Source organism: Diceros bicornis, chromosome 16, assembly GCF_020826845.1.
Source record: "Diceros bicornis minor isolate mBicDic1 chromosome 16, mDicBic1.mat.cur, whole genome shotgun sequence".
Lineage (NCBI taxonomy): Eukaryota > Metazoa > Chordata > Mammalia > Perissodactyla > Rhinocerotidae > Diceros > Diceros bicornis.
The window spans coordinates 14937727-14965200 of record NC_080755.1 but is presented as its reverse complement, the minus strand read 5'-3'; the positions used below and the strand labels follow the sequence as shown (position 1 = coordinate 14965200).

At 41.3% G+C, this 27474-nt stretch overlaps 1 long non-coding RNA gene across 14 annotated transcripts in view; it reads right to left on the bottom strand.

The window, feature by feature from the left end:
- Nucleotides 1-5475: 5475 nt before the first annotated feature.
- LOC131415313 (uncharacterized) overlaps nucleotides 5476-27474 on the bottom strand; it is a 60217-nt gene continuing 38218 nt past the window's right edge. For 4 of the 14 annotated variants that reach the window (XR_009222404.1, XR_009222403.1, XR_009222405.1 and 1 more), the window contains 5 exons: nucleotides 13033-13191; nucleotides 12560-12830; nucleotides 11342-12175; nucleotides 10002-10058; nucleotides 5476-9158 (listed from right to left, as the gene is read on the bottom strand). This is a non-coding gene — a long non-coding RNA (uncharacterized LOC131415313). The remainder of the gene's footprint in view (nucleotides 9159-10001; nucleotides 10059-11341; nucleotides 12176-12559; nucleotides 12831-13032; nucleotides 13192-27474) is intronic. The other 10 variants (XR_009222400.1, XR_009222409.1, XR_009222407.1 and 7 more) reach the window with 10 other exon arrangements.

Genomic DNA, 27474 nt, shown 5'->3' with positions numbered 1-27474 from the left:
CTTCTCAAATCAAGTATTAGCCAATCGATTCACAATGACAAATAAACAACCCCTCCTAGAAGAATAACTCTTAAATATTAACATAAAAAAAGACTGTGACTATAGTTTGGGGAGCTTTGTTTTCTTTATTCAGTTTCTTATTCAAGGTTATAGAAATCCAAGATCAACAAGTTATTTATTTGTTTTAATCGTGTGTAGGATATAAATATCTAACTTTAAAAAGTTACAGGGATTAAAATACACCCCCCTCAAGTGATCTAAAGGAATTCCACTAAGTGTACTTCCTGAAGCACTGTATCTCTTGTGCATTACAAGCTGCAATGACTTTTTTGTTTTGTTTTTTTTTTTTTGAGGAAGATTGGCTCTGAGCTAACTTATGTTGCCAATCTTCCTCCTTTTTTCTCCCCAAAGACCCAGTCGATAGTTGTATATCATAGTTGTATATCCGTCTAGTTGCTCTATGTGGGATGCCACATCAGCATGGCTTGATGAGCAGTGCATAGGTCTGTGCCCAGGATCCAAACCGGCGAACCCTGGCCACCGAAGCAGAGCGGGTGAACTTAACCACTACACCACCAGGTTGGCCCCTGCAATGACTTTTAAATCACAGAAATCTTGATATTTTTCTAAAACATACTGCATCATTACTCAGAGTTAGGAGAGAGAAGGCAAAAAGCCCAACTGAAATGAGACCATTTTAATATCATAAGATAGTTTGATAAGTGAAAATACACAAAATTCTTTTAAAATATGGAATGGTAAGAAAGGAGATTTCTAGAAAATAATCATTTGCATATACGCTTTCTTAACCAGGTAGAAAGGGTAGGTCTACGTAAATTCAAAATATAAGCCTTTAATGGAAAATAAACATCGCACTCAGGCTACTGGGTAAATGATCATCTGCCACATGACTTAAAAATCCTAAACTGACACATTCTGAAGCACATCTTGGAAACTGCTCGAAATGCAGGAAGTGTCTGCTGCCAGCCTGGCACATTTGTTACGTGGCTTCAATTCCAAGCATTCCATATTTCCTCTGAGGCCATGGCTTATAAATCAGATGAGATTGGTCATCTTGCAACAAAATGGATTTTTAAAATGTGATTTTGAAGAGATTGGAGAGTGTAATACAACAGATTTTTCAGTCTTCAGTGCTGAGAAATGATTGTTTTATTGACGGCTCTATTGAGAATGTGATATTACTCCAAAAAGATGTAGACCTGTAAAATTTCCAGGGGCCATATCATCAGATGTTTTATTCTAGGGTCTTAATGGTCAGATACCAATTATGTGCTTTATTCCAAAAGATAAAATAATAATGACTTAAGGGCTCCCGTCACCGCTTTTATTTCTGAGTTAATCATGACGTTTTGACAAATCCACAAAGGAGAGCCTCAATGATGCATTCCAGTGAAATTTAAATATTTCAATATAGGTGTATGGTTAATTACAATATAGATGTGTGGTTCACCCTTTAAATGTCACTATTGCTAAAGAGAAAAATCCAAACAAATGCATTAAAAATGGTTCTAATTTGCATTCATAGAAACATCATGTACTTCTAGCCTTTACATCAATGTACACAGAATAAGGAACAGCTTTAAAGTCAATACCTGCTAAATTAATTCATTGCTGGCTTTCCAGATATCCAGGCTCTAGATGGCCTTTCACCTTCTCCCCCCACAGCAATTCAAAGCATACCCATTCTCTCCATCTCCCCTGACCCCCCGGCTTGCATTTAATGACTAGAATTCATGCAAACTGGCTGCTCTTACAGGCTCATGAGGAGATGGTGAAATCTGGAACCAGGTGGATGACAGCCAGTTAATTGGATCTTTCTTCTCCAAACACCAGGGGACAGCTGGTTTGCATTGTTGTTCTAATGAGCTATGCTGAAATGGAAGCTGGGCACATTAGTTGGAGCTCTTCTGGTGCTATGTACAGTCTTGGAAATCACGCTTATCATTGCCAGAGGCTTTTATGGTGAAAAGAATAAAGTTTCTATACTTAAAAAAAAAATGCAATCTGATATTAGGGGAAGGCAGCAGTGTTTCTTGGCCCCATTCCAGTCCTCACATTTCTAAATGCTCATTTCTACTCCTGCATATTCCCTTGCATTGGCATATATATCTGATGTGAGTGCGTGCATCTGCACACACACACATGCACACTTCCCTGGGTAATTCCCTGGGAGAAGGGGTAGCATGGGTTCAATGGAGGCAGAATGAGTTTAAGCTTGTAGGCCTGGTAGCCAGATCCAAAGGCCAAAAGCCATTTTAAAAATAAGAAAGCACAACTATGGAGTAGCTTTGTAAATCATACTCTTTAGGGGGAAGGCCTGTGCAGTGTTAACACCTTTTTTAAATATTTTGGAATAAAAGAAGGGGAAGTTACTTGGAATATTCCCATTTTTAAATGTAAGATCTAGGAAATGTCAGTAAATTGACAAAAAAATCCAGAATCATGGGACTCTCTCCTCTACCAATAATCAAGTCTCTGAGGTCACCCCTGGTTACACAGGTGAAAGGCCTTCGTTGTGAGGCTGTCAAACACTCGACATTTAGCCGACACTGCTCAACAGTGTAACTGGGGCTCAGTTTTCATTTTAATTTTTCAGAGACACATGAGATGTCTCTTTTTTCAATATGAAGTATTAAAATGGTTCCAAAATGGTATCAAAATATAAAAGATTTAATAAAATACTTAAGTTTTGAAGGCTTTTCTTTTTCCTTCAGGACAGTCAGACGGCACACGAAGAATGACGAAAGTTAAGCAACGATAAAAATATTGCCGGAAAAAAGTTTTCCGGCAATAAATTTTATCGGTTCTCTGGCTCTCGTTTTCACACATTTCCTTTGATTTTCTCTTTTACTCTGAAATTTAAGATCTTTACGTTTTCACTTGGAGCATATAAGCTACCTAGAGGAATGAGGTGTTACTCAGCATTAAAATGCATCATGCTGCAACCGTTCCCTTATAAGAGACTCATCTAAATGATAATGAGCATGAAAAATTGATTATCTCCTAGGTTGAACTGGTCTTTGTGTTTTTTATCTGGTGAATCTAATAGTGCTAGAATAGGTCTTAAAACATGAACATGCCAGCAGTTCAATTAATAGAATAGTTAGAGGCAATGCTACAGGATGTTACCTATTTCAGGCAAAAAGCTTCTCGAATAATAGTGATTCATAACACAATTTCAACAGAAAAAGGCCAATGTGAGTTTTTAACTTCCTATTTAAACTTACATGTGGACTGTTTTCTTCAAATCCTCTAATCCAAGGCAGAAGATAGATTACAGAGTTTTAGAGTTTATACCAAAACATGAATTGCAATGACCTAATCCTCTAATAAATAAATAACCTAACAAAAATATTTGATGAAAAAAGTGGTTCTTATATGAGACTATGTGTTGGGACTTTCTGGATCGTCTTCATCTTCCTTCCAATTCTCTGTCCTCAATTTTTTATATTCTCTCCTTTAAAAAATGTATCCACTTCAAGATTTCAACTTTCTTCTCTCTCTGACATTTCCCAAACTATGGCTCTAATCTTAATCTCTCTACAGGTCTACAGATCCAAGTGCCCACAGGAAGTCTCCACCTGTATCTTGTACTACCAAAACATGCTCTAATTCAGCATCCACAAACCATCTCCTTTTTCTGATTTCCCCATTTCTGTTAATGGTGCCCATTCATTTTATATTACCCTGTGGTTTTCTCTCTCAGAACATATTCTTCTATTTGGGATCTTCTGCCTACTTCCACGGGCACCACTGGACTGTGAGATCTTGAGGGTAATTCTTTATACCCTAGAAATTACTTCTCTACATCCCTATTTAATAATGTTGAATGAATAAATGAATATATAGATTAATTGTCCTATAGCATTTTATTCATCCTATTACTATATGGCTATTACATTCAAGTTTGAAAATGAATATGAAAATTCATATTGATATTATCAAAAATGAATGACAACGAAATTTGAATAGTATTATATTAATATTAACTTTTCTAAATTTTATCATTGTTATATGTTAGAATGTTATGTGGTTGTGTGTTAGAATGTCCTTGTTCTTAGAAACTATGTGATACAGTATCTAGGAGTAAAAATATTAAGAAATCCAGAAGTCACATGGTAGTTATCATTATTGTTGATGCTGGAAATAATGACTTTATTTTTAAAATAAAACTGTTAAATAATGTGCTAAATTCAGATTTTGTAAGAGCCAGTCCTGTGCTAAACCAAGACAATTTTGGAAACTAATTAAGGCTTCCAACTCCTAAAGGAGTTCTGTCATGCCTAATCTCATATAATTCTAATACAACAAACACCTGACATCCCCAAACCAAAAATAGGATTCTGGAAGGTGTTTGAGTGGTTAAATGTAATAACAGAACAAAAGCCTGCTTTTACAGTCTATACCATATAGCCTACATTTTTATTGACTATTTGCCTGATTTGTCTGTCAGGAGTTTTGTCAAATATATTAGGAAATGTTAAAACCTGTAAGTTGATAAATGCACCTTCAAAAAGTCGTCATCTGGAGCCAGCCCAGATCGCCTAGCAGTTAATGTTCGCCGCACTCCGCTTCTGTGGCCTGGGTTCCTTTCCCGGGCGCAGAACCACACCACTCGTCTGTCAGTAGCCATGCTGTGGTGGCAGCTCACGTGGAAGAACCAGAGAGACTTACAACTAGAATATACAGCTATGTATTGGAGCTTTGGGGAGGGGGAAAAAAAAAAGAAAGAGAGAGGAAGATTGGCAACGGATGTCAGCTCAGGGCGAATCTTTCCCAGAAAAACAAAAAATCATGATCAAAATCTGAAAACTCCATGAAAGGTAAAAAATAAATCTACAGGCAAGAAAAACTTTGCACCTTCAAATGAGTTTCAGATATTCTCCCCTCCAATTCCCACCACATTTCACCTGAGAACTTGGAAAAAATATATATACTCTCAGCTGTCATCTGTTCTCGGAGAGGGAGAGAGAGAGACAGAAAGAGAGAGAAAGAAACAAAGAGACAGAGACAGAGAAAGAAGCAGAGAAAGAGTATGAATCCTCCCTAGATTTTTCTTTTTCACTGATTTTCATGCCCCCCCACCCCCACGCCTATGGTCAAGATTCAAAGACTTCCAGGACTGAAAAGAAACACTGATCACTCACCCGCAGCTGTTCAGAACTGTGTCCTGGAAATCCCTAGAATTCTTGGGCAGCCTTTGGGGCCATTTGGGGAATCAAAGGATAACCTGACCACTGCTTCCACCAGAGCCACTCTACTTTTATCTACTTTACATACTGAGGCTCTGGGTAACACTTCATTTGAAAAACTAGTCCCATTTCAGTCCCATCACGATGCAGATAACAAAACTGAGACCCCAAAGGTTAAGTGACTTGTCGAGTCCACACAGCCACAGAGCAGTCCACAGAACAGGACCGCAACCCAGCTAGCCCCTCAAACTTCCCGAGCTCTTTCCACATCAGCAGTGACTCCCAAACCTGGCTGTGCATCTAAATGACCTCAAGAGCTTATTCAAATAAGGACTCCTGTGCCTCAGTCCAGGCGATTCCAATTCAGTGGATCTGAAGTGGGGCCTGGGAATCTGTATTTCACCTCGTGTCCCAGGTGATTCTGATTCAGCCAGTCCACAGGCCAGCATTTGGGAACCACTGCTGCCTCTATTAATGCATGCATTAAATCTTGCAATAAATACAATTTTTATTTAATCAAGCAGAGGGCTAAGCATCCTGCCACCCAGGATCCTGCTATCAGCTGGTTCAGGAGTTTAGAAGGCTTAAAAGTTAATTTAGCACCAATGAGAGAAGTGATTTATAGCCTAAATGTGTGTGTATTTGCTCTCTAGAGACAGCTCTCAGCGGCTGGGGAAACAGCACGTCCGCCTTGGCCCTAAGGCCTCTTCCAGATGGCTCCTAAATGAGCTGGAGGAATCGGCAGCAGCTTTTCAAAATCCTACATACCCACCCATGTGGTCTAAGCAAAATCAGGACTTTAAATGAGTCTTAGAAATAGGAAAAGACCTTATTGGGTGCATGAGACAGATGAAGAATTGCCCCAACTGTCCCCCTCTGTTCCCCTCTGCTCCCCACTCTCTCAATATGAGCCCCATGGCAGAAATTCTCAGGGAGAGATGTAGCTGATCATGCATGCAAGGTGGATGTCACGTGTTGGCAATGCTAAACTTGCAATATGGTCCCTGTTGGGGAGAAAGGGAGAAAACTGTAGGAAAGTGCCAGCCACAGCAGCCCCACCTCATGACAAGAGCTTTAGTCCTTTTACTGCAATTCTTCCACTGGGTAGACATTACTATCCGTCACAAATAGCAGGGCCTACTCCCATGCCTGGGAGGAGACTACTCTTCCCAGCCTCCTTGCAGTTAGGCAGGGTCAGGTGACTAATTTTGGCCAATGAACTCTACGTAGAGGTGCCATGTGTCCCTTCTGGGCAAAGGCAGGGAAAATCTCCAGCATGACCCTCCACCTCTATCTTCCCCTGTCACGGTGGACTGGAATCCATGTGTTGACACACAGAAACATTAGAAAGAAGCAGGTGGGATTCCTAAATCACTGCTTGGGACAGGGCTGCCCCACAGAGCATCAGGGTCTCAATACACAGGGCATGATCAAGAAATAATTCTTCACTTCATAAGCCACTGAGATTGTGATGTAAATTTGTTTCCAGGCATTATTTAGCCTGTCCTGACTCACCTCCTCCTCACCCCAACCCTACCACTCCCTGCTCCTGATTGCTAGAAAAGGGATCGCTCCTACCCATGCATTTTGCCAAGACTGTTACATCAGGAACATAGGCTTCGTTCTCATTGGCCAGCTCCCTCCAACACCCTCTTTAAAAAGTGGAGTCTGGGGGTCAGCCCGGTGGCATAGCGGTTAAGTGCATGCCCAGGTTTGGCAGCGCAGGGTTCACAGGTTTGGATCCCAGGCATGGACCTATGCACCGCTTATCAAGCCATGCTATGGCAGGCATCCCACATAAAAAGTAGAGGAAGATGGGCACAGATGTTAACCCAGGGCCGATCTTGCTCAGCAAAAAGAGGAGGAGTGGCAACAGATGCTGGTTCAGGGCTAATCTTCCTCACCAAAAAAAAAAAAAAAAGGAATCTGAAATATTATTGGATCGTCTGCTATGTGATGTTATCTACCAAGACAAGGTTGGAAAAAATTAAGACTAAACACCTGTTTTAACTTAATCTGTAGGTCAAAGAAACGAGAATGTAAAAGAGACAGAAGTCCCTCTGAAGTCCCAATATTATGGATTCAGGTTCTGAAGCAACAGTGATTGTCTAAAAAAAAAAAAAAATGCATGGTTCAATCAGCAGAGTAGAGGCTCCAGGTCCCCGGTCCCCGGGTCTGTTCAAAATCCTTAATTTCAGGCAGCTGCAAAGACAGAATTAAAACAATATCAGCTAAGTCTCTCCCTTCACATTGGTGATTAACAGAATTCCCACTGTTTCCCTGCACAAAGGTGAACTCCCAGACCCATGCCTACCTTAGAAGTGGCCTTTATAGGACTCAGAAAACAGGCGTTAGACATGTAGATCTCCTTACAAAGCCACACCAACAAGGTGACCTTCTGTGTGGCCTGGGGTGTGTGCTACAACCAGCCCCGCCAGCAAAACCTGCATGGAAGGTGGACGACGCCCCTGCAGTCACTGTGTAGTTGTCTAAGCGAAGGAACTATGGTTCACACAAGCAAGAAAAACCTACTAACGCAGGGCTTCAAGCACCTCGGCATAACCATGATCTGATAAAAACAGCAAGAGCTGTCAGCCCCGGTGGCCTAGTGATTAAGTTCAGCCCCCCTCCACTTTGGCAGCCCGGGCCCAGTTCTCAGGTGCGGACCTCCACCACTCACCTCTCAGTGGCCACGTTGTATGGTGGCGGCTCACATACAAAAAGAGGAAGATTGGCAACAGATGTTAGCTGAGGGCAAATCTTCCTCAGCAAGAAAAAAAAAAAAACAGCAATAGCAGCAGAAGGACCTTGGTCAAGGTAGGCTCACAAGCAGCTGCAAGTCTCAATGGACAGAAATCACAGAGGTTTTTTTAGCCACTCACAGACAACATCTATGCCAACTCTGACTAAAATGTTGCAGAGTGTTGACAGGGAACAAACCAGAGATTGGTTTGTCCTGGCCTGCAGTGTGACCTGCATTAGTAAAATCGATTCCCAAATACTAACTAAAATGCACCTACATGGGCAAGAAAGCAGCAACTCAGAGCCCAGAGTGAGTACCCAGGGGCCAGGCATCACCAGTGTGGCTCCAGATCTTGAGTCAAACCAAGAAAGTTCATGACTTGGTGGGAAGGTCCGTGCTCATATGACAAGGAGTCCAGCCTTCCGAAATCAAGGCTTTGGCCTTGAGGCCAGGGCCGGCCACAGTCCCGGTTCCCAGGAACAGCCCTCTAACTTCTCCTCTTCAAGGTAGCTCAATGCTTAATACAATGACTGAAATCTCAAATACCCCTAAGCAAAGATATAAACACAGGGGAAACTCTGGGGTCCTCTTCTAAAATTTGGGATCCAGTGTCCTATGACCGGAGCTCAATGACACTTTGTACTACTTTTCATGATTTTAAGAAGCATTTTCTGCACATAATTTTACCCACAGTTAAAAACACACAATAAATCTGCTCTGATTTCTGCTAAGTCATGATGAAATTCAAATCTAAACCTCGTGCTGAGGGATCATATATTACTGGAGTCTTCTGATTTCAAAGCCCCTTTGCCAGGCCAACTCTGAAAACATTGTTTTAGTTGAATAATTATTTAAATGTGTGCTCATAGGAAATATTATCAAATTATAGTAAATGAACAAATGCAATTAAATAAAACTATGGCTCCTCATGAGCACATAATGATCTGAGATGTTTGGCCCCAGGAAATGTGGATAGAGTGGACATTAATCTCTGTCCACTGACTCAGGTGTGCAAAATAATCCATTTTTTAATAAATAAATTTAATTTCTGGCTCAGTCCCCATCCTGCAGCTTGGTGAGGGATGCCCCTCTCTCCAGGGTCATGTTGAGGTCATCTGTCTTCATAAATTATTGCTGAGATACCCACTGTCCCGGATTACACGGTCTCTTCAGATCCAGAAATTTCTTGTGGCTCCTGTGCTCTGCTGGAGATAGAGAGATATGTGTAAGGCTGGGAACCCCAAGCCTGAGGTCAGGCCCACTCCTATGTACCATGCAGCCACTCTCTTTGGGATCTTGCTGCCTCACCAGTTACCAGCATGAAGATGGGCCTGGGTCCTCACTGCTTCTGGACCCACAAGGCCCAGCTGGAAGAATCATGTCTTCAGTCTGGTAGAAGCCCATGTTTCTGCCTGCTTCTTCCTATAAACATTCTCCTCTCCCTTCTATTACCTCTGCAAACCATCTCATCCTTTTATGGACTTAGGTTTTTAGCAACAAACATAATGATGCATCACAGGCTATTTCTGTGTGCAGTGATCCGACTCAAAGAACAAAATATCTTAACCCTTGGTTTGAAAACATAAAAGCAAACCCAAATACACAGAGCATTCTCTAATCTGTTGTGGTGCATTTCAATAAATACTAAACTATTTTTGGAATCTGCCCACAGAGCACACAGGAAGAAGGGTAAAATATCAGAGCTAAATTACAAAAAATGAACTTTGAATAACTACACTGCACAGCCTGTTTGATTGCCTTCTCTTCACCAATTAGTGTCACTCAATTAAATCAGATGAATCTTCACTTAGTCCACTGGATTCGAGACTCATTAAAACAACTGAACAACTTCCACTGAGTTTTTTTTCCTTCTACTCATACACACCCCATCAGATTGGCTCACAGCCCCACTGAGAGGCTGTTAGCAGCTCCAAAAAAACCATATTGAAATTATTCTCATATTTCTGTTAATTCAGCCTTTTTTTTTGGCTTAAAGATAGTATCTCCAAGTGTTCATAAATATGCATGTAGTGAACTTTTAAAACTTAGATTTTTGTTTTTTTTGGCCTTCCAGGAATTTTTTGAAATCACAGATCTCTGGGCTAAGAAGAAATACAAGTAGTCAATCAGCATGTCAAATTTACAAGGATTCAAAGAATTGCAAGATTAACAAACAAACACAGATAAGGAGAACAGATTGGTGGTTACCAGAGGGGGAGGGGGCGGGGGGAGGGCAAAAGGGGTAAAGGGGCACGTGTGTACGGTGACCAGTGGAAACTAGACTTTTGGTGGTGAACACGAGGCAGTCTATACAGAAGCTGAAATATGATGTACACCTGAAATTTATATAATGTTATAAACCGACATGACCTCAACAAAATAAAATAAAAAAGAATGGCAAGATCAAACGACAATGACATAACCTACTACCTTACAGCTATGAAACTGGCAATTTTTTAAGCGCTATAGAAGTGACGTTAGACTGAAAGGAATAAGGAGGGGCACTCTCCTACACTGTTGGTGGAGGAACAATGCTTCTGGAGGACAAGCCGGCTGTAACAGATAAGGAAGCACTAGGCACTGTAACAGATGAACCCCTAATGTCAGCGCTTCACACAATAAGTAGTTCTTACTTACCTAGGCTCTGAAACCGGTAATCCTGATCACTGGTAGGGGCCTCTCATCCTCTCACAGATAGAAAGGATGACAGAGCCTGATCGACAGAGCCTCTACCACCTTCCGTGTGGCTTTCAGGGTCACCCCAGGATAGACACACAGCCAAGAGACAGGAGAAGAGGGAGGCCATGGAGAAGGCACACCTACTTTTTAACTTGGCCAGGAAGTGACACAAGTTACTGCTGCTCAGAGTCCACAGCTGAGAATCAGGCACGTGGACCCACTGAGATGCAAAGGGGCTGGAAGCAGCTGCTTCCCAGCAACCAATCTACACTATGGATGGAGGGCATGAGATTGGCTCTGTCAAGGTAGCTAAATAAATCAATAGTATAAAGTATGTGTGTATATATGTATATACATATACATATATACATAAAATTTTTAAAGTTATACTCTTTGATGAAGCAATTCCATTTTTCAAAATTTATCTGAAGTAAATAATTAGATACGTGGGCAAAGATACATGCACAAAGATGTTCACTGACATTTTGTTTATGACGGCCAAAAAAATTAGAAACCTAAAAAATATTTAGGCAGATTGGTTAAATAAATTCTGACACATTCAAATAACGAAATACTGTTTGCAAATCAAGAATGATGCTATAAATGTTGATTGATTGATTGTTATGGAATTTATAAAGTAGGATATACAGGAAAAGCCCATTTTTGTAACAAAGATATCTGGTAAATATATAAATTGGTGACTCACTATGTAGAGTCCAGATTCTCCACCTTTTATTACAGCTTCTAAAATTCGATTGTGTCCATTCACGTAGAAGCATTCAAGATCTGAGCGATTGACTCTCGAAAAAATATTCTCGACAGTCTGAGTGACAAAATAGAAAGCTGATTTATTCTTTTGCAGTGAAAATATACAGGGAAAACTACCTAGTGAAATTTTGCTACTAGGAATGCCTGTTGCTTTTCTCTAAGAACATTTTCACCTTGTTATTAAGAAACTAGGAAATCGAGTTTCTTTATCAGAAGTTGGTTCATGAGCTCAGTCCTCAAAGAAAGGGAATTTGATGCTCTTGAGACTTGTTTCCAGACTGGAGAATCCTCATCTGACATTTACTGCACTCCCACTCGGCGACACGGACTGTGTCAGACCCTGAGGATGCAAAGGGGAACAGCACAGAACCTGCCATTTCAGAACTCGGAGAGGAGCAAGGGAGACTCCAGTGTAAACAGCAGGTGTGATCTGTGAGCAGAGCTTTGAGGGACAACCACAAAGTGCTGGGAGAAGCAGCAGCCCTTTTTCAGGGATCAAGGACTCCAAAAGGAGACAGTACCTGAGTTAAATCTAAATGGATGAGAAAGGCTTCCACAGACAGACAAATTAAGGAAAGACCTTCCAGACAAAAGGACAAGCGTAAGCAAAGAAGACATTGAGAAATCAAAGATTGTGAACGTTGGAGAAATGCAAACAAGGTTCCCAAACTGAAATGCTATAACACATACAAAACACCAAGCATGATGCTGCGGACAGAGTAGGCACTCAAATGTCGACTTCCTTTCTCTTCTCCTTCCCAACTCAGAGTAACTGAAGCAGAATCAAAGAAAGACTTAAGTTTTGTGACGTTTCTACACGGAGGTGTGGGGGGCCTCTTTCCGAGAAAAAGAATACACAATTAGGTTCAGGGTCTTGGAAGGGGCCCATGCAAGCGAGGGGCCCTAAAGCTTACGCTTCACTAGCTTCAGTCAATATGCCTCCGACAGAGTACAGGAATGAGGGTGGGATGGGGTGAGCAGGTGTAGTAGGAGATGGGCACTGTCATGAACACGGTAATGCACTCCCTAGATCCCCCTTCAGGAACGAAGAACCTACTCCCCAGCTGCTAGGAGTCCTGCAAGGAGAACGCCCTCAGCTGCCAGCCCCTACAGGGATTGCCTCAGCTGAAGAAAGCCGCTCATCCAAGGCACACACCTCCTTCCTGTGGCATCCCATGAGGTGTAAAGATCCACTCCCCCTGAGTGGGTCCAAGTTCACACAGAAATCCGGAAACTGAAGTATCATCATGGCTCCTTGTTAGAGTAGAGGCACATGTAGCCAGGAAATAATCGGAGTCCTGACCAAGATCCAGTTCACAGTGGGTACAGTAGGTCCAGTGATCCACCTGGCAGCTATTTTCCTGGTCCCCAAATGTATAATTGAAATGGACACACTTCTAGTTGCCGGAAACTCCTGGTTTCTTGGTCTGTGGGGTGAGAAGGGCAAGTAGCAACCTCTGAAATTCAAACCACGCCCCCACCACCAAGATGGAAAATCAGAAATAATACTGCCTCCCAGGGAAAGTGGCAGAGATTAAGACCATATGTAAAGAATTAAATTCTATTCATTTAATTGACTATTCTGGTCCCTGCAAACACTAGAAGTATCCCAAAGTAGACATAGATTACCACAAATTCAGCCAAGTAGCAGCCCCACTTGCAGCTGCTTGGCCACATGTGAAATCTTTGCTGGAGCAGGTTTGGGTGCATGGTACGTCACATTGATCTGACATATGCATTCTTTTCCATCTATACCAGAAAAGAAGATCAGAAGCAGATTGCATTCACCTGAAATGAACAACAGGAAACATTTATAGTCTTGCCCCAGGACTACGTTAATTCTCCACCCTCTGTCATAATATAATCCATCAAGACCTAGACTAACTGGACATCTTGAAAAACATCACACTGGCCCACTATATTGATGACACTATGCTAACCAGAGCAGATAAGCAAGATGTGGCTGGTGCACTGGAAGCCATAATACCACACATGGAGTAATGGGAGATACACCCTCTGAGGAGTTAGGATCCCAACATATCAGTAAAAATTTTAGATGTCTAATGGACTAGGGCAAGCCAGGCTTCTCGTCCAAAGCAAAGAACAAATACTATAATATGCATTTCCCACTATGAAGAAGGAAGCTCAAGCCCTGAGAAGCTTCTTTGGGTTATGAAAGCAGCATATTCCAGACCTGGGGTATTGCTTCAACACCAAGTTTCCAGCTTCTAATGGGCGTCCAGAGCAGGAAAATTGTCAGCTTTTAATTGGGATTAGAGCACAAAAGGGCTATGTAGCAGGTCCAGGATGCAGTTCAAGCATCCCTGTCTTTTAGACCATACATCCCAGCAGACCCCATGCAATAGAGGTTTCAGCAGTGAGAAAAAATACCATGTACAATGTACAGCAAGCACCGATAGAAGAATCATAACCCAGATCCACTGGGTTCTGGGGCATGCCACCTGTAACAGAGAATTATACACCTTTTCGGAAATGATTCCTAACACGTTACTGAGCCTTGGTAGAGCTGGAGTGTCTGACCCTGGGACACAAAGTTAGATCTGCCCCTTGTGAACTAGACATGTCAGGACCACCAAGCCATAGGTTGAACTGGTCCAGCTGAAAGATGGAAATGGTCTACGGATACTGAACACAAGCAGGGCCAGAGAACACAAGCCAGCTGCACAAGCAAGTAGCCCTGACACACATGTCATCCACCACTGCTGCGCCAGAGCCTCTCCCACAACACACACCCATGGTCATATGAGTGATCCCTTTTGACCCCCTGATAGAGGAGGAAAAAAGCCTGAGCTGGGTTCATAGATGAGTCAACTCAGTATGTGGTGAAAGCCAAAAATGGATGGTGGCTGTACTACAACCCTACTCAGGATTGGTCTTGAAATACAGTGGTGAGGGAAGATCCTCCCAACAAGCAGAGCTTTGGGTGGTAGCCGCTTTGTGAAAAGAGAAGTGGCCCAAGGATAAACTATACATGGACTCATGGGTAATAGCAAATGGCTTGGCTGGTTAGTCAGGATCCTGGAAGAAGAAAGAATATAAGATCAGAGCCAAGGAGATCTAAGGTAGAGGCATGTGAATGGACATATAGGAGAGGGGATAAAGTATGAAGATCTTTATATCACATGTCAATACCCATCAGAGATAACCCATCACAGAAGAGGCACTAAACAACCAAGTAGACAGAATGACTCAGCCAGTTGATGTCAGCCAGCCTCTGTCAACAGCCACCCCATGGCAGACACAATGGACACATGAAAGGAACAGTCATGGTGGCAGGGATGGAGGCTATGCATGGGTTCAAAGGATGACCTTTCACCTACCAAGGGTGATCTAGCTATTGTGACTGCTGAATGTCTAACTTGCCAACAGCAAAGAATAATGCTGAGTCCCCAGTACAGCACCATCCTTGGAGGGGCCAACCACCCAATGGTGGCAAGTTGATTACATTGGACCCCCTCCTCCACAGAAGGGATAGTTATTCATTTTCATAGGAACAGACATATACTCTGGGAAATACATCCTAGGAAAGGTTTGCCTTTCCTACCATAGGACCTCAGCCAGTATTACTGTCCCAACGCTTACAGAATATTCTATGCACTGCAAAGTACCCCACAGAATATCACCTCAGACCGAGGAATGCATATTACAGCAAAGAGGATGTGGGAGAGGGCATTGACCATAGGATCTATTTCTCATATAATGTACTGCAACACCCAGAAGCTGACAGCTGACAGAATGATGGAACAGCCTGTTGAAAGCACAACTGAAGTGCCAACTCAGAAATATTACCTCGCAAGGATAGAGGGCCATGCAAGTGGGATGCAGTGTACATTTTAAATCAATGACGTTTATATGAGTACTGTGTCCCCAGCAGGTAGAACATAACGGGTCTGAGAATCAAGAAGTAGAAGCAGGAGTGGCTCCACATAAGATTATTCCCAGGGTCCCACTTGGAGAAGTTGTACTTCCTGCCCATGCAACTTGAGGCTCTGTAGTTTTACTGGTCCTGGTACTCAAGGAGGGAATGCTTTCTCCAGGGGACACAGCAGGAGCCTTATTGAACAGCAAGCTGCTGCTTCCACCTGAGCACCATAGGCTCCTCACACCAAGGGCTTAGACACCCCACAAACAAGGGTCTGGGTCACACCAACAAGCAAGCCACTAAGACCAGCAGAAGTGTTAATGAATGAATGAATCTAAAATGAAGAGTAGAGGAGGGTGACTGAGTATCAGTTGTAGCCCCAACGCAAGCTGCAAATGCAGGGGCTATAGCTGTACTCTTCTAAGTTTGCATCAATGAGAGAAAAACCCACTGGAATCCTAGAAGAGTTGCTTCTGGAACTTATACAAAGAAGTGGATCAAAATGGCCCAAGGGATGGGCTGTGGTGACTGCTGGGATGTGCTACCCAGAACCCCCTTTGGGAATGAACAACTTACTCTCAGCTTTTGGGAGTGCTGAAAGCAGAAGCTCTCAACTATCAGGCCTCTACCTGGACTGCCTCAGTTGAAGAGAATCACCTCACCCAAGATCACGCCTCCTTCCTAGGATGGCCAGAATCTAATGACTGATGGACACGGGAGAATAACGGCCTGGTCCCTGGCTCAACTCAAGAGAACTCTGAAGGGTCATCCCAGGTTCAGAGCTCCCCATCGAGTTGGCTGAGGCCTCTGCTAAGACTGCATCACAGCTCATCTTCTTCTGCCCAATCCTGCTTCCTTCCCTTCTGCAGATGTCGATCTCAAGGGCACTTCCTAATAAATCTCTGAATGTTCATCTTCATCTCAGAGTCTGCTTCCCAGGGAACTCAACCTATGATATGCACCAAAACACAGGCACCAAAAATATTTGTGTCTGCCAGATAAGTTCTCTCCTTTGAATGGTACTTGATAAACACCAATACATTCACTGTCCAACTTGCCTACATCTACTAACAGACAAGCAAAAATAAAACTGAATTGATCACAGTTTCTTTTTATTAAATATAACTATTGATGAGACACAATTTACTGTAAGGGGTAAGAATCCCATCTTCCAAGGTGGCCCCAGATGTCCACCTTTTTCTTCAAAGATGACTTTTCTTCAAAGATGACTCACTATCAACCTCAGATAAAATCCCTGATTCATTCTTGTTTTGAAAGTAACTGCCAAAAAGATTAATTACACTTCCAGTGGGCTAGCCCTTTCCATTACCAGGTTGCGCTCCGATTTTCAGCAGCAATATTTGGGGTCAGATCATCACTTGTGATTTCTTGAAGTTCCTTGCTTTAAGACCTCCCATTTTGAACGTCCTAGGAAAATAGAAGGCACAGAACTCTCTTCTACCTCCTCTTTCGTTTTTTCCTTCCAGCTACTGTCAGCAGCTCACATAAGTGCTCCCCACCCTTTAATTTCTAGGGAAGGGCAAGAGAACTATTGCCTCTAACTCTTCTCTTCCCTGTTCCCCTGACACGGCACTGAGATGGAAAATACTGCTGTCTTTTCCAACTCCAGAATTTCACGAATTTATATAAGTCAATTAATTTCAGGTAGAAAAACAGTTTTCAACTAGATATGAAACTACATATCTGTACAAAATAACAGAAAGTTCCAGGTGTGACCTGGCCCTCTCCATATCAAAACGGTGTCAAGGAAATTAGGTAACTGAGTAAATTTAAGGGAGAAGAGAAGGGAAGATAAAAGGATGGCTCGGTGTGCTATAACACTACCTCACCCAGGACCTACAAACGTCCTGGCATTGAAGACCCTACGTTAAGAAACGGTCTTGCTCATAATCCAAATAATAGTAATAGGTGGCTACTCTGTTTCCCAAGATCTTACCCCTCCATATCAAAGAAATGCCCGGATTAAAAATAATTTATGATCATGATATAAAATAACCATACTTGAGGAGTTTAGGGTTCTTGGCCTAGATCTGCTGCTAAAGTTGAGCCACCTTCATCTCCTGAGGTCTCCTTTTCATCATCTGCTTACGAAAACAGGGACGGGAGGGGTAGGGCTGGCTTTTCCAAAAATATTTTATAATAAGCTTATGTTACTTTATAGTGGAAATAATAAAAAGTGTTTTACTATTTGAAAAAGAAACTTGAAAGGTAATTTCTAAGTTTCCATCTAATGCTGACATTTTATGAACCTCCACGTAGTCATGTAGAGCTAAATTGTATCATCAACCCCAACCCATATTTCACCCAAAATATGCCTTCAATAACAATCTATACACCAAAAACATTCAAATTTACCTCAGCCATATTTCTCCTCTGAGCTCCAGACTTCTATACACACCAGTCTGCTCCATATATCCATTTGGATATTTCAAAGGCACCCCAAATGCTCCCCTCAAATGGAAAGCAAGCTTCAGGACTTTTGCCCCAAATTTGATTCTCTTCCAGTGATCTTTATCACACTCACAAGCACTATCCACCTAATAAGTACAGCAAACCAGGTGACTGGAGTAAGGCTTGACACCCTCTGCCTCCTTCACCTTCTATTTCCAATCTATCATCAAGCCCTCTCAATTTACCACTAAAAAACTCAGACCATCCACTGGTCTCCATCTCCACTTCCACCACCTAATCCAAGCTATGATGACCTCTCACCTGCACTAGGCAATAGCCTCCTCACTGGCCCCCCAACATCTTCTCTTGCCCCATATCCATTCTTCACACTACAGTAAGTGACGTTTCAAAATGCAAATATGATCATGCTATTTCCCTGCTTAAAATCCTCGAATGATTTCCCTATTCTCTTGGAATAATCACAAAATCTTTAACTCTCACTCCAAGGCCCTGGATGATCTGGAAGTGGGCCCTCACCAGCCCCAAATCCGCCAGCACCTTGATCTTGGACTTTCCAGCCTCCAGAACTGTGAGGAAAAAATGTTTGTTATTTAAGCCACCCAGTCTGTGGTATTTGTTACAGTAACCCGAGTTGACTAAGATGCACTTCATTTTCTTTGCCTAGTTAACTCCTACTTTTCCTTCAAGCCTAAGCTCAAAAAACACTTTCTTGGGGGCTGGCCCCGCGGCCAGGCAGTTAAGGTTCCGCGCGCTCCGCTTTGGTGGCCCAGGTTCGCGGGGTTCAGATCCCGGGCATGGATCTACTCCACTCATCAGCCATGCTGTGGAGGCATCCCACATACAAAACAGAAGAAGACTGGGACAGATGCTAGCTCAAGGTGAATGTTCCTCACCAAAAAATATATATATATAACACTTTCTTGCAGCTGGCCTGGTGGCATAGTGGTTAAGTCCGGCACGTTTTGTTGTGGCATCCCAGGTTCACAGGCTCGGATCCCGGGTGTGGACCCACACCGCTCATCAAGCCATGCTCTGGTGGCATCCCATATACGAAATAGAGGAAGATTGGCACTGATGTTAGCTCAGGGACAATCTTCCTCAAGCAAAAAGAGGAAGATTGGCAACAGATGTTAGCTCAGGACCAATCTTCCTCACCGAAAAAAAAAAACACTTTCTCAGGGAACCCTTCTCTGACTTATAGGCCAAACCAAGTCCTTCTGTTACAAGTTCTTATAATACCTCATACATTTTCTTTATAGCACTTATTATAATTTGTAATGATGAATGTAGGTGGTTATTTACTCAATATGTCTTTCCTACCGGATCTAAGACTTCTGTTTTTTCAACATTTTACCCCTGACACTTCACTCGGTGCTAAGCACATAATAGACACCCAATAAATGTTTCTTTAATGGATGAATGAATGAAGGGATGAATAAAAGCAGAGAAAAGCAATGAGGCATTTTTCTCATTATTGCTTTTGCTCAAATACCTAGATATTTCCCCTTAACTTTATTGCACTTCGACTGTGAAGGTATAATTTGGGGCTGCTGCTCAAGTTCATCAATTTTAGAGGAGAAAAGTTATCTACTTATGAAATTAAATTGTTAAGAATTATCACTTGTTACTTCCATGACGTTATAAGATGTCAAGTAAAATTGGTAGTCTTGATAGTCCTTCCTGGAAAATTATTAGTAGATCAAGAACAACAGAAGCTAAGAAATGTTTGGAATACTCTCCAGGAATGAGATCCCAGCCCTGAGTATTATGCAGTGGAAAAGTTTTGAATTAGCATCAGCTTTACTTCCACATAACTATTCTAGTCAAGTGCCTCACATACTTCAATCTCAGACACTTAATGAGGTCCCCAAACCACTCTCTAACCTGGAGACCACTGGAAAGGGAAGGAGGAATGTTTCTAGCGGCAGGTAGGTAGACAAGCACAGCAGCCTAATGAAAGCCAACAGTGTTGGGGGAGTAAGAGAGAACATTTTCTGATTCAGTCTCTGATCAGCTCACCTCTGTACCCCTGTCTCCTTGGAAGCGAATTCTGTAATGCAATCCCCAACTACGAAGAACACACAGAAGACACTCATTAAATTCTTGGGACCTTGGGCCCAGGGCGCTCATCCATTTAGCTTATCCCTTCACTCCTGCCCTTTGGCCAGATCTGCCTCTAGGGAACAAACTAACACCAAGATTCCAAGTCAGGTCTTTCATCAGCACCAATTCAATTTATAAAAACCCAAGTGTGGGGCCGGCCTGGTGGCGTAGTGGTTAAGTTCACGTGCTCCACTTCGGCGGCCCAGGGTTCACAGGTTCGGATCGCGGGCGCGGACCTAGGCACCGCTTATTAAGCCATGCTGCGGCAGGCATCCCACATATAAAGTAGAGGAAGATGGGCAAGGATGTTAGCCCAGGGCCAACCTTCCTCAACAAAAAGAGGAGGATTGACAACAGATGTTAGCTCAAGGCTAATCTTCCTCACTGAAAAAAAAACAAACAAGCGTTACCTCTTCCAGTGAAAATGTTCCAAATGATGTTTTGGAGGCAAGTCATGTCCAAATTGCATGATATGTCTAACTGAATTCCTAAACTGATTTCCCCTTCCCTCCACCCTCCTATATTTCTAAACTAAAGGAGAAAAAATAGAAACCTGGCAAGGTAGGAATCAATCACTGAAGCCCATATTCTCTCTTCACATGACCCTGATCAGCAGTTCCTGCTCTCTCTTGGTCTTCCAATATGACTTGAATAAAGCCCTCCTCCTTAAGGCAGAGCATCGATTGGTCCTGGACTGGAGAAAAATTTTACCAAAGGATGCATCAAAAAAGAAGCTTCAGAGGCACACAGACAGGCACTCGAAAACAGGACAGCCCCCTATGCTATTTAAGGTCTCCTCTCCCATCAACCCTTGGGGCCTCAGGATAAATAGTTCACATAGCTCCCAGTGTGAACTTCATAGCTCCATTGCATAGCACAGTAAGTACTCAGTAAGTGTTGAATGAATAGGTGAATAAAAGAATGCAGGAATCTGTCAAGATTAGCCAATTAAAACTTTACCTTTTTAATATAATAACTAAAATTGCTCAGCCAATTTATTACTTTCATTTTTAATATTTTATGTTTACAGATGATCATGTTTAATTATACAATATTAAATATACACAAAAACATATAAAGACTAGCACAATGAACAATAGGGCGCCATCTTTCTTTTTTTTTTCCAAGCTTGTGAATCTTTTTCTTTATTGCTAACATTTTTGGTGTCTTCTTTTTTTGTGTTTTTTTATTGCAGTAACATTGGCTTATAACATTATATAAATTTCAGGTGTACATCATTATATGTCGATTTCTATATAGATTACATCACATTCACCACCCAAAGGCTAACTACCACCCCTCACCACACACATGTGCCTAATCACCCCTTTCTTAAGAAACAAAACATTACCAACACAGTTGGAAAGTTGCTTGTAGCTTCCTCTCTTACCCCCACCCCCATCCCCACCCAGAGGTAAGCACTATCTTGAATCTAGTGTCTGTAGAGTAATCGTTTTAAGGGGAAAAGTCAGGTGCTTTGAAATAAAAATAAGCATGACAGTGTCATTCCTTTAACTCAGCTTGAACAGGTTTGCCTTACACAAAACTTTAGGATATGACTGCACTTATTATTTAAAATTGTACAAATAAAAACAGACTTAATAATGATTTGAGGTGGAAACCAAGGGAAATATCTCCACCCAGTCTATATGCAAACAAGGAATTTTACCTAGCAGGGTCAGGAAGTCTTCTAACTCAAATATTACCATCCCCCAGTGAGCAAATACATCCATTCTAATCCTCTTGATCCTCCCTTCAGTGCAATATAGATTACAGCAATCAGGAAAAAGCAGGCATAGTCGTAGAGAGCGCACCAGGGACGGGCTAATTCTTCTGAAACAAGAGGAACAAGGTGAAGATAGGTCCATACCTTAGAAAGCAACAGTGTATATTAATAAGTAACATAAGAAACTATTGTACACAATTCTGTGTATGTGTGTGTGTTTGGAGAGACAGATGTATGAGACAGAGAGAAAGAAAAAGAGAGAGAGAGAAGCTAGCAGGAAGGGGAATGATCAAGCATCTCAAGGGAAACAAGCAAGTAAGACAGGATCAGATCACCGTTTTTTCCTTAGGCATTGCCAAACTCTTTCCCAAAGTGGTCTCCTTGTACAAATCCTACAGCAGTGTATGCGTTTCCACTGTTCCTCATGTCTTGCCAGTACTTGGTATTATCAGACTTATCAATTTTCGTCTGTCTGATAAGTGCGTACTGGTATCTCACTGTGGTTTTAATAAATTTCCCTAATGCCTCATGAGCCCCTTTATATATATATATATATATATATATATATATATATATATATATATTTTGTGTGTGTGTGAGGAGATCAGCCCTGTGCTAACATCTGCCAATCCTCCTCTTTTTTTGCTGAGGAAGACTGGCCCTGGGCTAACATCCATGCCCATCTTCTTCCTCCACTTTATATGGGACACTGCCACAGCATGGCTTGCCAAGCAGTGTGCCCGTGCATGCCCAGGATCCGAACCTGCGAACCCCAGGCCGCCGCAGCGGAGCGTGCACACTTAACCTCTTGCGCCACCAGGTCGGCCCCCCGCTTTTTATATTTACTGGCCATTTGGATAGCCTCTTTTCTAAAGCGCTAGCTCAAGTCTTTTGCTCATTTTTCTATTCAGTTTTCTGTCTTTTTCTTATTAGCTGTTCTTTACAGATTCCAAATATGTCTTTGTTGGTTATATGTATTACAAATATCTCCTGCTCTTTTCACTGTCCTTTTTTTTAACAATTTTTTTGAGATATAATTGACATACAACATCATATTAGTTTCAGGTGTAGAATATAATGATTCCACATTTGCATATATTGTATAAATCTAGTTAACTTATTACTTTAAATAAGTTCAAGCCTACAGGACCAAACAAATTCCACTCCAAGAAGGTGGAAGAATGCCCAGATTTTATCTCTGAACCACTGAAGATATCTTTTGAGGAATAATTAGAAAAAAAGACCATTGCTCCAATTTACCAAAAAGGAGAAAAGGATGGATCCCAGAAACACCGGAAAAGTTTTAGACCAATTTATGAGACAACAGATTCGTGACTATAAAGAAAATAATGTGTACTGATGTCTAAAACCATTGCTAGGATGATTTTTTGGATCTGACACCTAAAGCACAAGCAATAAAATCAAAAATAAACAAGCGAGACCACATCAAACTAAAAAGCTTCTGCGCAGCAAAAGAAACCGTCAACAAAGTGAAAAACATATAGAACGGGAAAAAATATTCACAAATCATGTATCTGATAAGGGGTTAATTCCAAAATATATATAGAACTCTTACAACTCGATAGCAAAAAAAAAAAAAAAAAACCAATAATCCAATTAAAAATGGGCAAAAGACCTGAACAGATATTTTTCCAAAAACGATATACAAATGGCCGACAGGCACATGCTCAGCATCACTAGTCATTAGGAAAATGCAAATCAAAACCACAATGAGATATCACTTCATGCCTGTTAGATTGGCCATCAATCTAACAAAGATAAAAAGACAAGGGAGAAATGCTGGCAAGGAAGTGGAGAAAAGAGAACCCTTGTGCACTGTAAACTGCTGCAGTCACTGTGAAAAACAAGATGGAGGATCCTCAAAATTTAAAAATAGAATTACCATTTGATCTAGTAATTCCACTTTTGGGAACACATCCAAAGGAAATGAAAACACTAACTCGAAAAGATATTTGCACGCCATGTTCATAGCAGCATTATACATAATAGCCAAGACATGGTAACAACCCAAGTGTCCTTCAATAGATGAATGGATAAAGTTTTATATATATACAATGGATATTATTCAGCCATAAAAAAAAAGAGGAAATCTTGCCATTTGCAACAATATGAATAGATCTTGAGGGCATTATGCTAAGTGAAATAAGTCAGACAGAGAAAGAGAAATACTGTATTATCTCATTTATATGTGGCATCTAAAATAAAAAGAAAACCCAAGTTCATAGAAAAAGAGATCAGATTTGTGGTTACCAGAGGCAGGAGGTGGAGAGTGGAAGAATTGGAGGAAGGTGGTCAAAATGTACAAACTTGCAGTTATAAGATAAATAAGTACTAGGGATGTAGTGTACAATATGATGACTATAATTAACACTGCTGTATTACATATACAAAAGTTGTTAGAGCAGATCCTAAAAAGGAAAAATATTTTTTCTTTTTTTGCTTTTTCTTTTTACTGCATCTATACAAGATGATGGATGTTAACTAAACTTATTATGGTAATCATTTCACAATATACCTAAGCCAAACCATTATGCTGTACACCTTAAACTTATACAGTGATGTATGTCAATTATTTCTCAATAAAACTTGGGGGAAAAAAACATTGCTAGGTCATTAATAGTATTATGGCAGGTTATTCTCATTTTCTTTCTTAATAAAGCAGAAATAGAAGTATAATGATGTACACCTGAAATTTATACAATGTTATAAACTAATGTTACTGCAATAAACAAAAAATTAAAAATAAATAAATAAATAAAGCATATGACAAATTCTCCTATAATATTTCTGGATAAGATGGAAAAATGCAAGTTGTATGATAATAGAATTATAAGAATTTAAGCTAGTAGAACTAGAAACCAGGTCTCTAGACTGATAGATAGATAGATAGATAGATAGATAGATAGATAGATAGATAGATAGATAGATATAAAGATTTAAGACCACTCCAAACTGATACATTCTGTTCCTATACTTGATCAAACATTTCTTTGGTTTCCTCTAGGCAGACACCGTTGATTGCCCATTCCATGGCCATGTCCTCCTTTTCCTTGGTAACAAAACAGCGATTTTGTTTAGGCAGTAATATTTCATTTTCCAGGCAATGAATCTTGATTGGTCTACACCAAGTGTAGCAATCTCAATCCATTTGGCCTGGTGTTTGGCCAACAGGACATAGAAAGAAGTCTGCTGGGCACTTCTGGGAAAGATTTTCCTCCCTGAAAGAAGAAAGATGTGCAAAGAGAAGGTTCTTTTTGCCCCTTCATTCCTGCTGTGAATATTTTGATGTGAGAACCTGATGCTTGGAGCTGTGGCAGCCATTTTGAAACCATGAGGTTACAAACATGAAGATGAAACTAATCCTCTGAAAAATAATAGAGTAGGAAAAAGAAAAGAACCTGGATCCTTGATGACATCATTTATGACAAACAAGCCTGAAATCACATTCTTCCAGTCTTATTAGGTAAACAATAAATCTCCTTATGGTTTAAATCACTATTAGCTAAGGACATCCTAACTGATACAATTGTAAACACTAAAGAAATAAGAAAATGACCTAAGAATTTGCAGTTGGCAAAAAAGTTTGGTGAAGCTTCTAAACCTGGTGAAAAAAGTCTTGGTGTACATATTTATGTATTATGTAAATCATGTATCACTGGGGTACCATGGAGAATAGTAGTAACACTGTAGTCTTTTGGTTCAACCCTATTTAGTAAGTGTTCTTCAGGTCAGGGTATCATATTTTAGGAGGCACAGTGGAAAAGTCAAATATAAGTAGCAATTAAAATAATGAGGACTGTAAACAAAGATACATCTTAGGGAAATAGATGAATTATTTTAGGCTGAATTATTTTTAGGCTTAATAAAAGACAAAAGGAATCATGATGGCTAATTCAAACATTTGAAGGTTTTTGATACAGTATAGACAAGAGAACAAAATGTTCTACACTACTTTGCCACAAAATTCCTCCTCCTGCATTCTCTATCTCTATAATTACACCATGTACCCAATTGCCAGTGTCAGGAAACTGAGTCATTTTTCACTCCTCCCTTCCCTCCTAAACCCATATCCAGTAAATTACAAAGGTTTCTGGCTCTATCTTATTACAGTCTCTCAAATTCCTCTAACTCTCTCCATATCCAGTGTCACATTTTTGGCCACCGTCATCTCTCACTTGGACCACTGCAATGGCCTCCTGGTAGGTCTTCCTCCCCCTAGTCTCACTGCTCCCTAGTATAGCTTCCAAAATGAGCTTTCTCAAAAAACAAATTTGACCTAACTGCTCCCCTACTTAAAATCCTTCAGAGTAAAATCCAATATTCTTAACCCTTCATAGTTTGGCCCATGCCCATTCTTTCCACCCTTAGCTCATTACTTTCCCACAAGTACCCTGTGCTTATACCAAACTACTTGCAGGCTCTTTAAAACATGCCCAACTGTTTCAAGCTTCTGCATCTCTCTATCTTCTTACTCCATAACCATGTGAAAAACCCCAACGTTCCCTTCAAACTTCTGCTCAAAAGTCTCCTCCATCCTATGAGTCCCTAAAGCTCTCCTGTCCCAGATGGAAAAGACTGAAGGACACCAGCCTACTGTGACATATCTAAAGTGTTCCAACACCCTAGGTCAGGCAAGAGAACAAGGAAAACATGGGCTGCAGTAGAGGGGACCACCCAGGAGGATGCAGAAGCCAGATTCGAAAAATCAGATAAACTCGATGTAAATGCAACTTCGCTCCCATGGAACCAGACAGAAAGATAGAATTCAGATAAAAATCAACAGGATGGAAATGGGAGAAACCAGGAGATAACAAATATCTGAAATAGAGCAGGAACAGAGTCTGGATTAATTAGCTGAGCCAATTTTGAGAGTGACCGTAGACTAGGATATGTGTAGAGGGGCAGCTACTCAAGGCACTAACTAATGAACACTTCATTAATTCCTCACTTGGTAATTATCTCATTGTACTGAAATTATGTACTGCTATTGGTCTCTCCTTCTATTCTGTATGCTTGGGTAAGGAAGAGACCACGTCTTACGTATCTGTAACCTATAATTTCCCAAGCCACACCAGTGTAGGAATAAAAGTAGAGTCAAATTAACAGTCAAAAGTATTTCTCTGTCTCTGTCCCTACACACTCTTTGGGGATCCTCCAAATCCCTTCAAATTCACCCCCACTCAGGAGTCCCCTAGGGGCACTCAGCTAGTCCAGCCAGTCACCACGTGCTCTCTGCCATTTTCCTTCTCTTTTGATCCAGCCCCAGTTCAAGGAGTGGTGCCTTCTTTGACTGTTCAGTCCCTCAGTGAGGCTGTTGACAGCGTCAGCACTGTTCAGAGATGCTACCACACATTACCTCTAGAATCCACAGCAGGAGCCAAGGCTGACATACTTGCCCTTGCATCAACCCAGTCATAGCCCCCTGCTGGCCCAGCCCTCTGCTCGAGCCTCAACATTTGCTCTAGGCTTTGTCCAATGAGCTCCAAAAGTAAACAGAACTGAACTCTTCATTGTCATTTGTTTTACAGAGGCAGTATTTCTGTGAGCTCATCACTGAAATTTTGGAAAAATTATTCTAAGTCTTATTTGTGGCTTCCTGACCTCTGTGAGAACCCAAACCCATGGACGGTTAAACCAGAGGCCAAATGAATCCTAGACATCCTCCTCTCCTCAGATCAGCCTTTCTCACTTGAGGCTTCACAGGCCTTGACAATCTGCCTTTAGGATGAATCCCTCATGCAAATAGACACTTGATAACTCCACCTTTCAGTCTGAAATTTCTTCTATGCCTCTATGTGCCCCCAGTGTGTAGCACATGCCTAGCATATAAATGTGTTCTCAATAAATGTTTACTAAATGAATGAATAAGGAAATGTTTTTCAACATGAAAAATTAAAATAGTTGC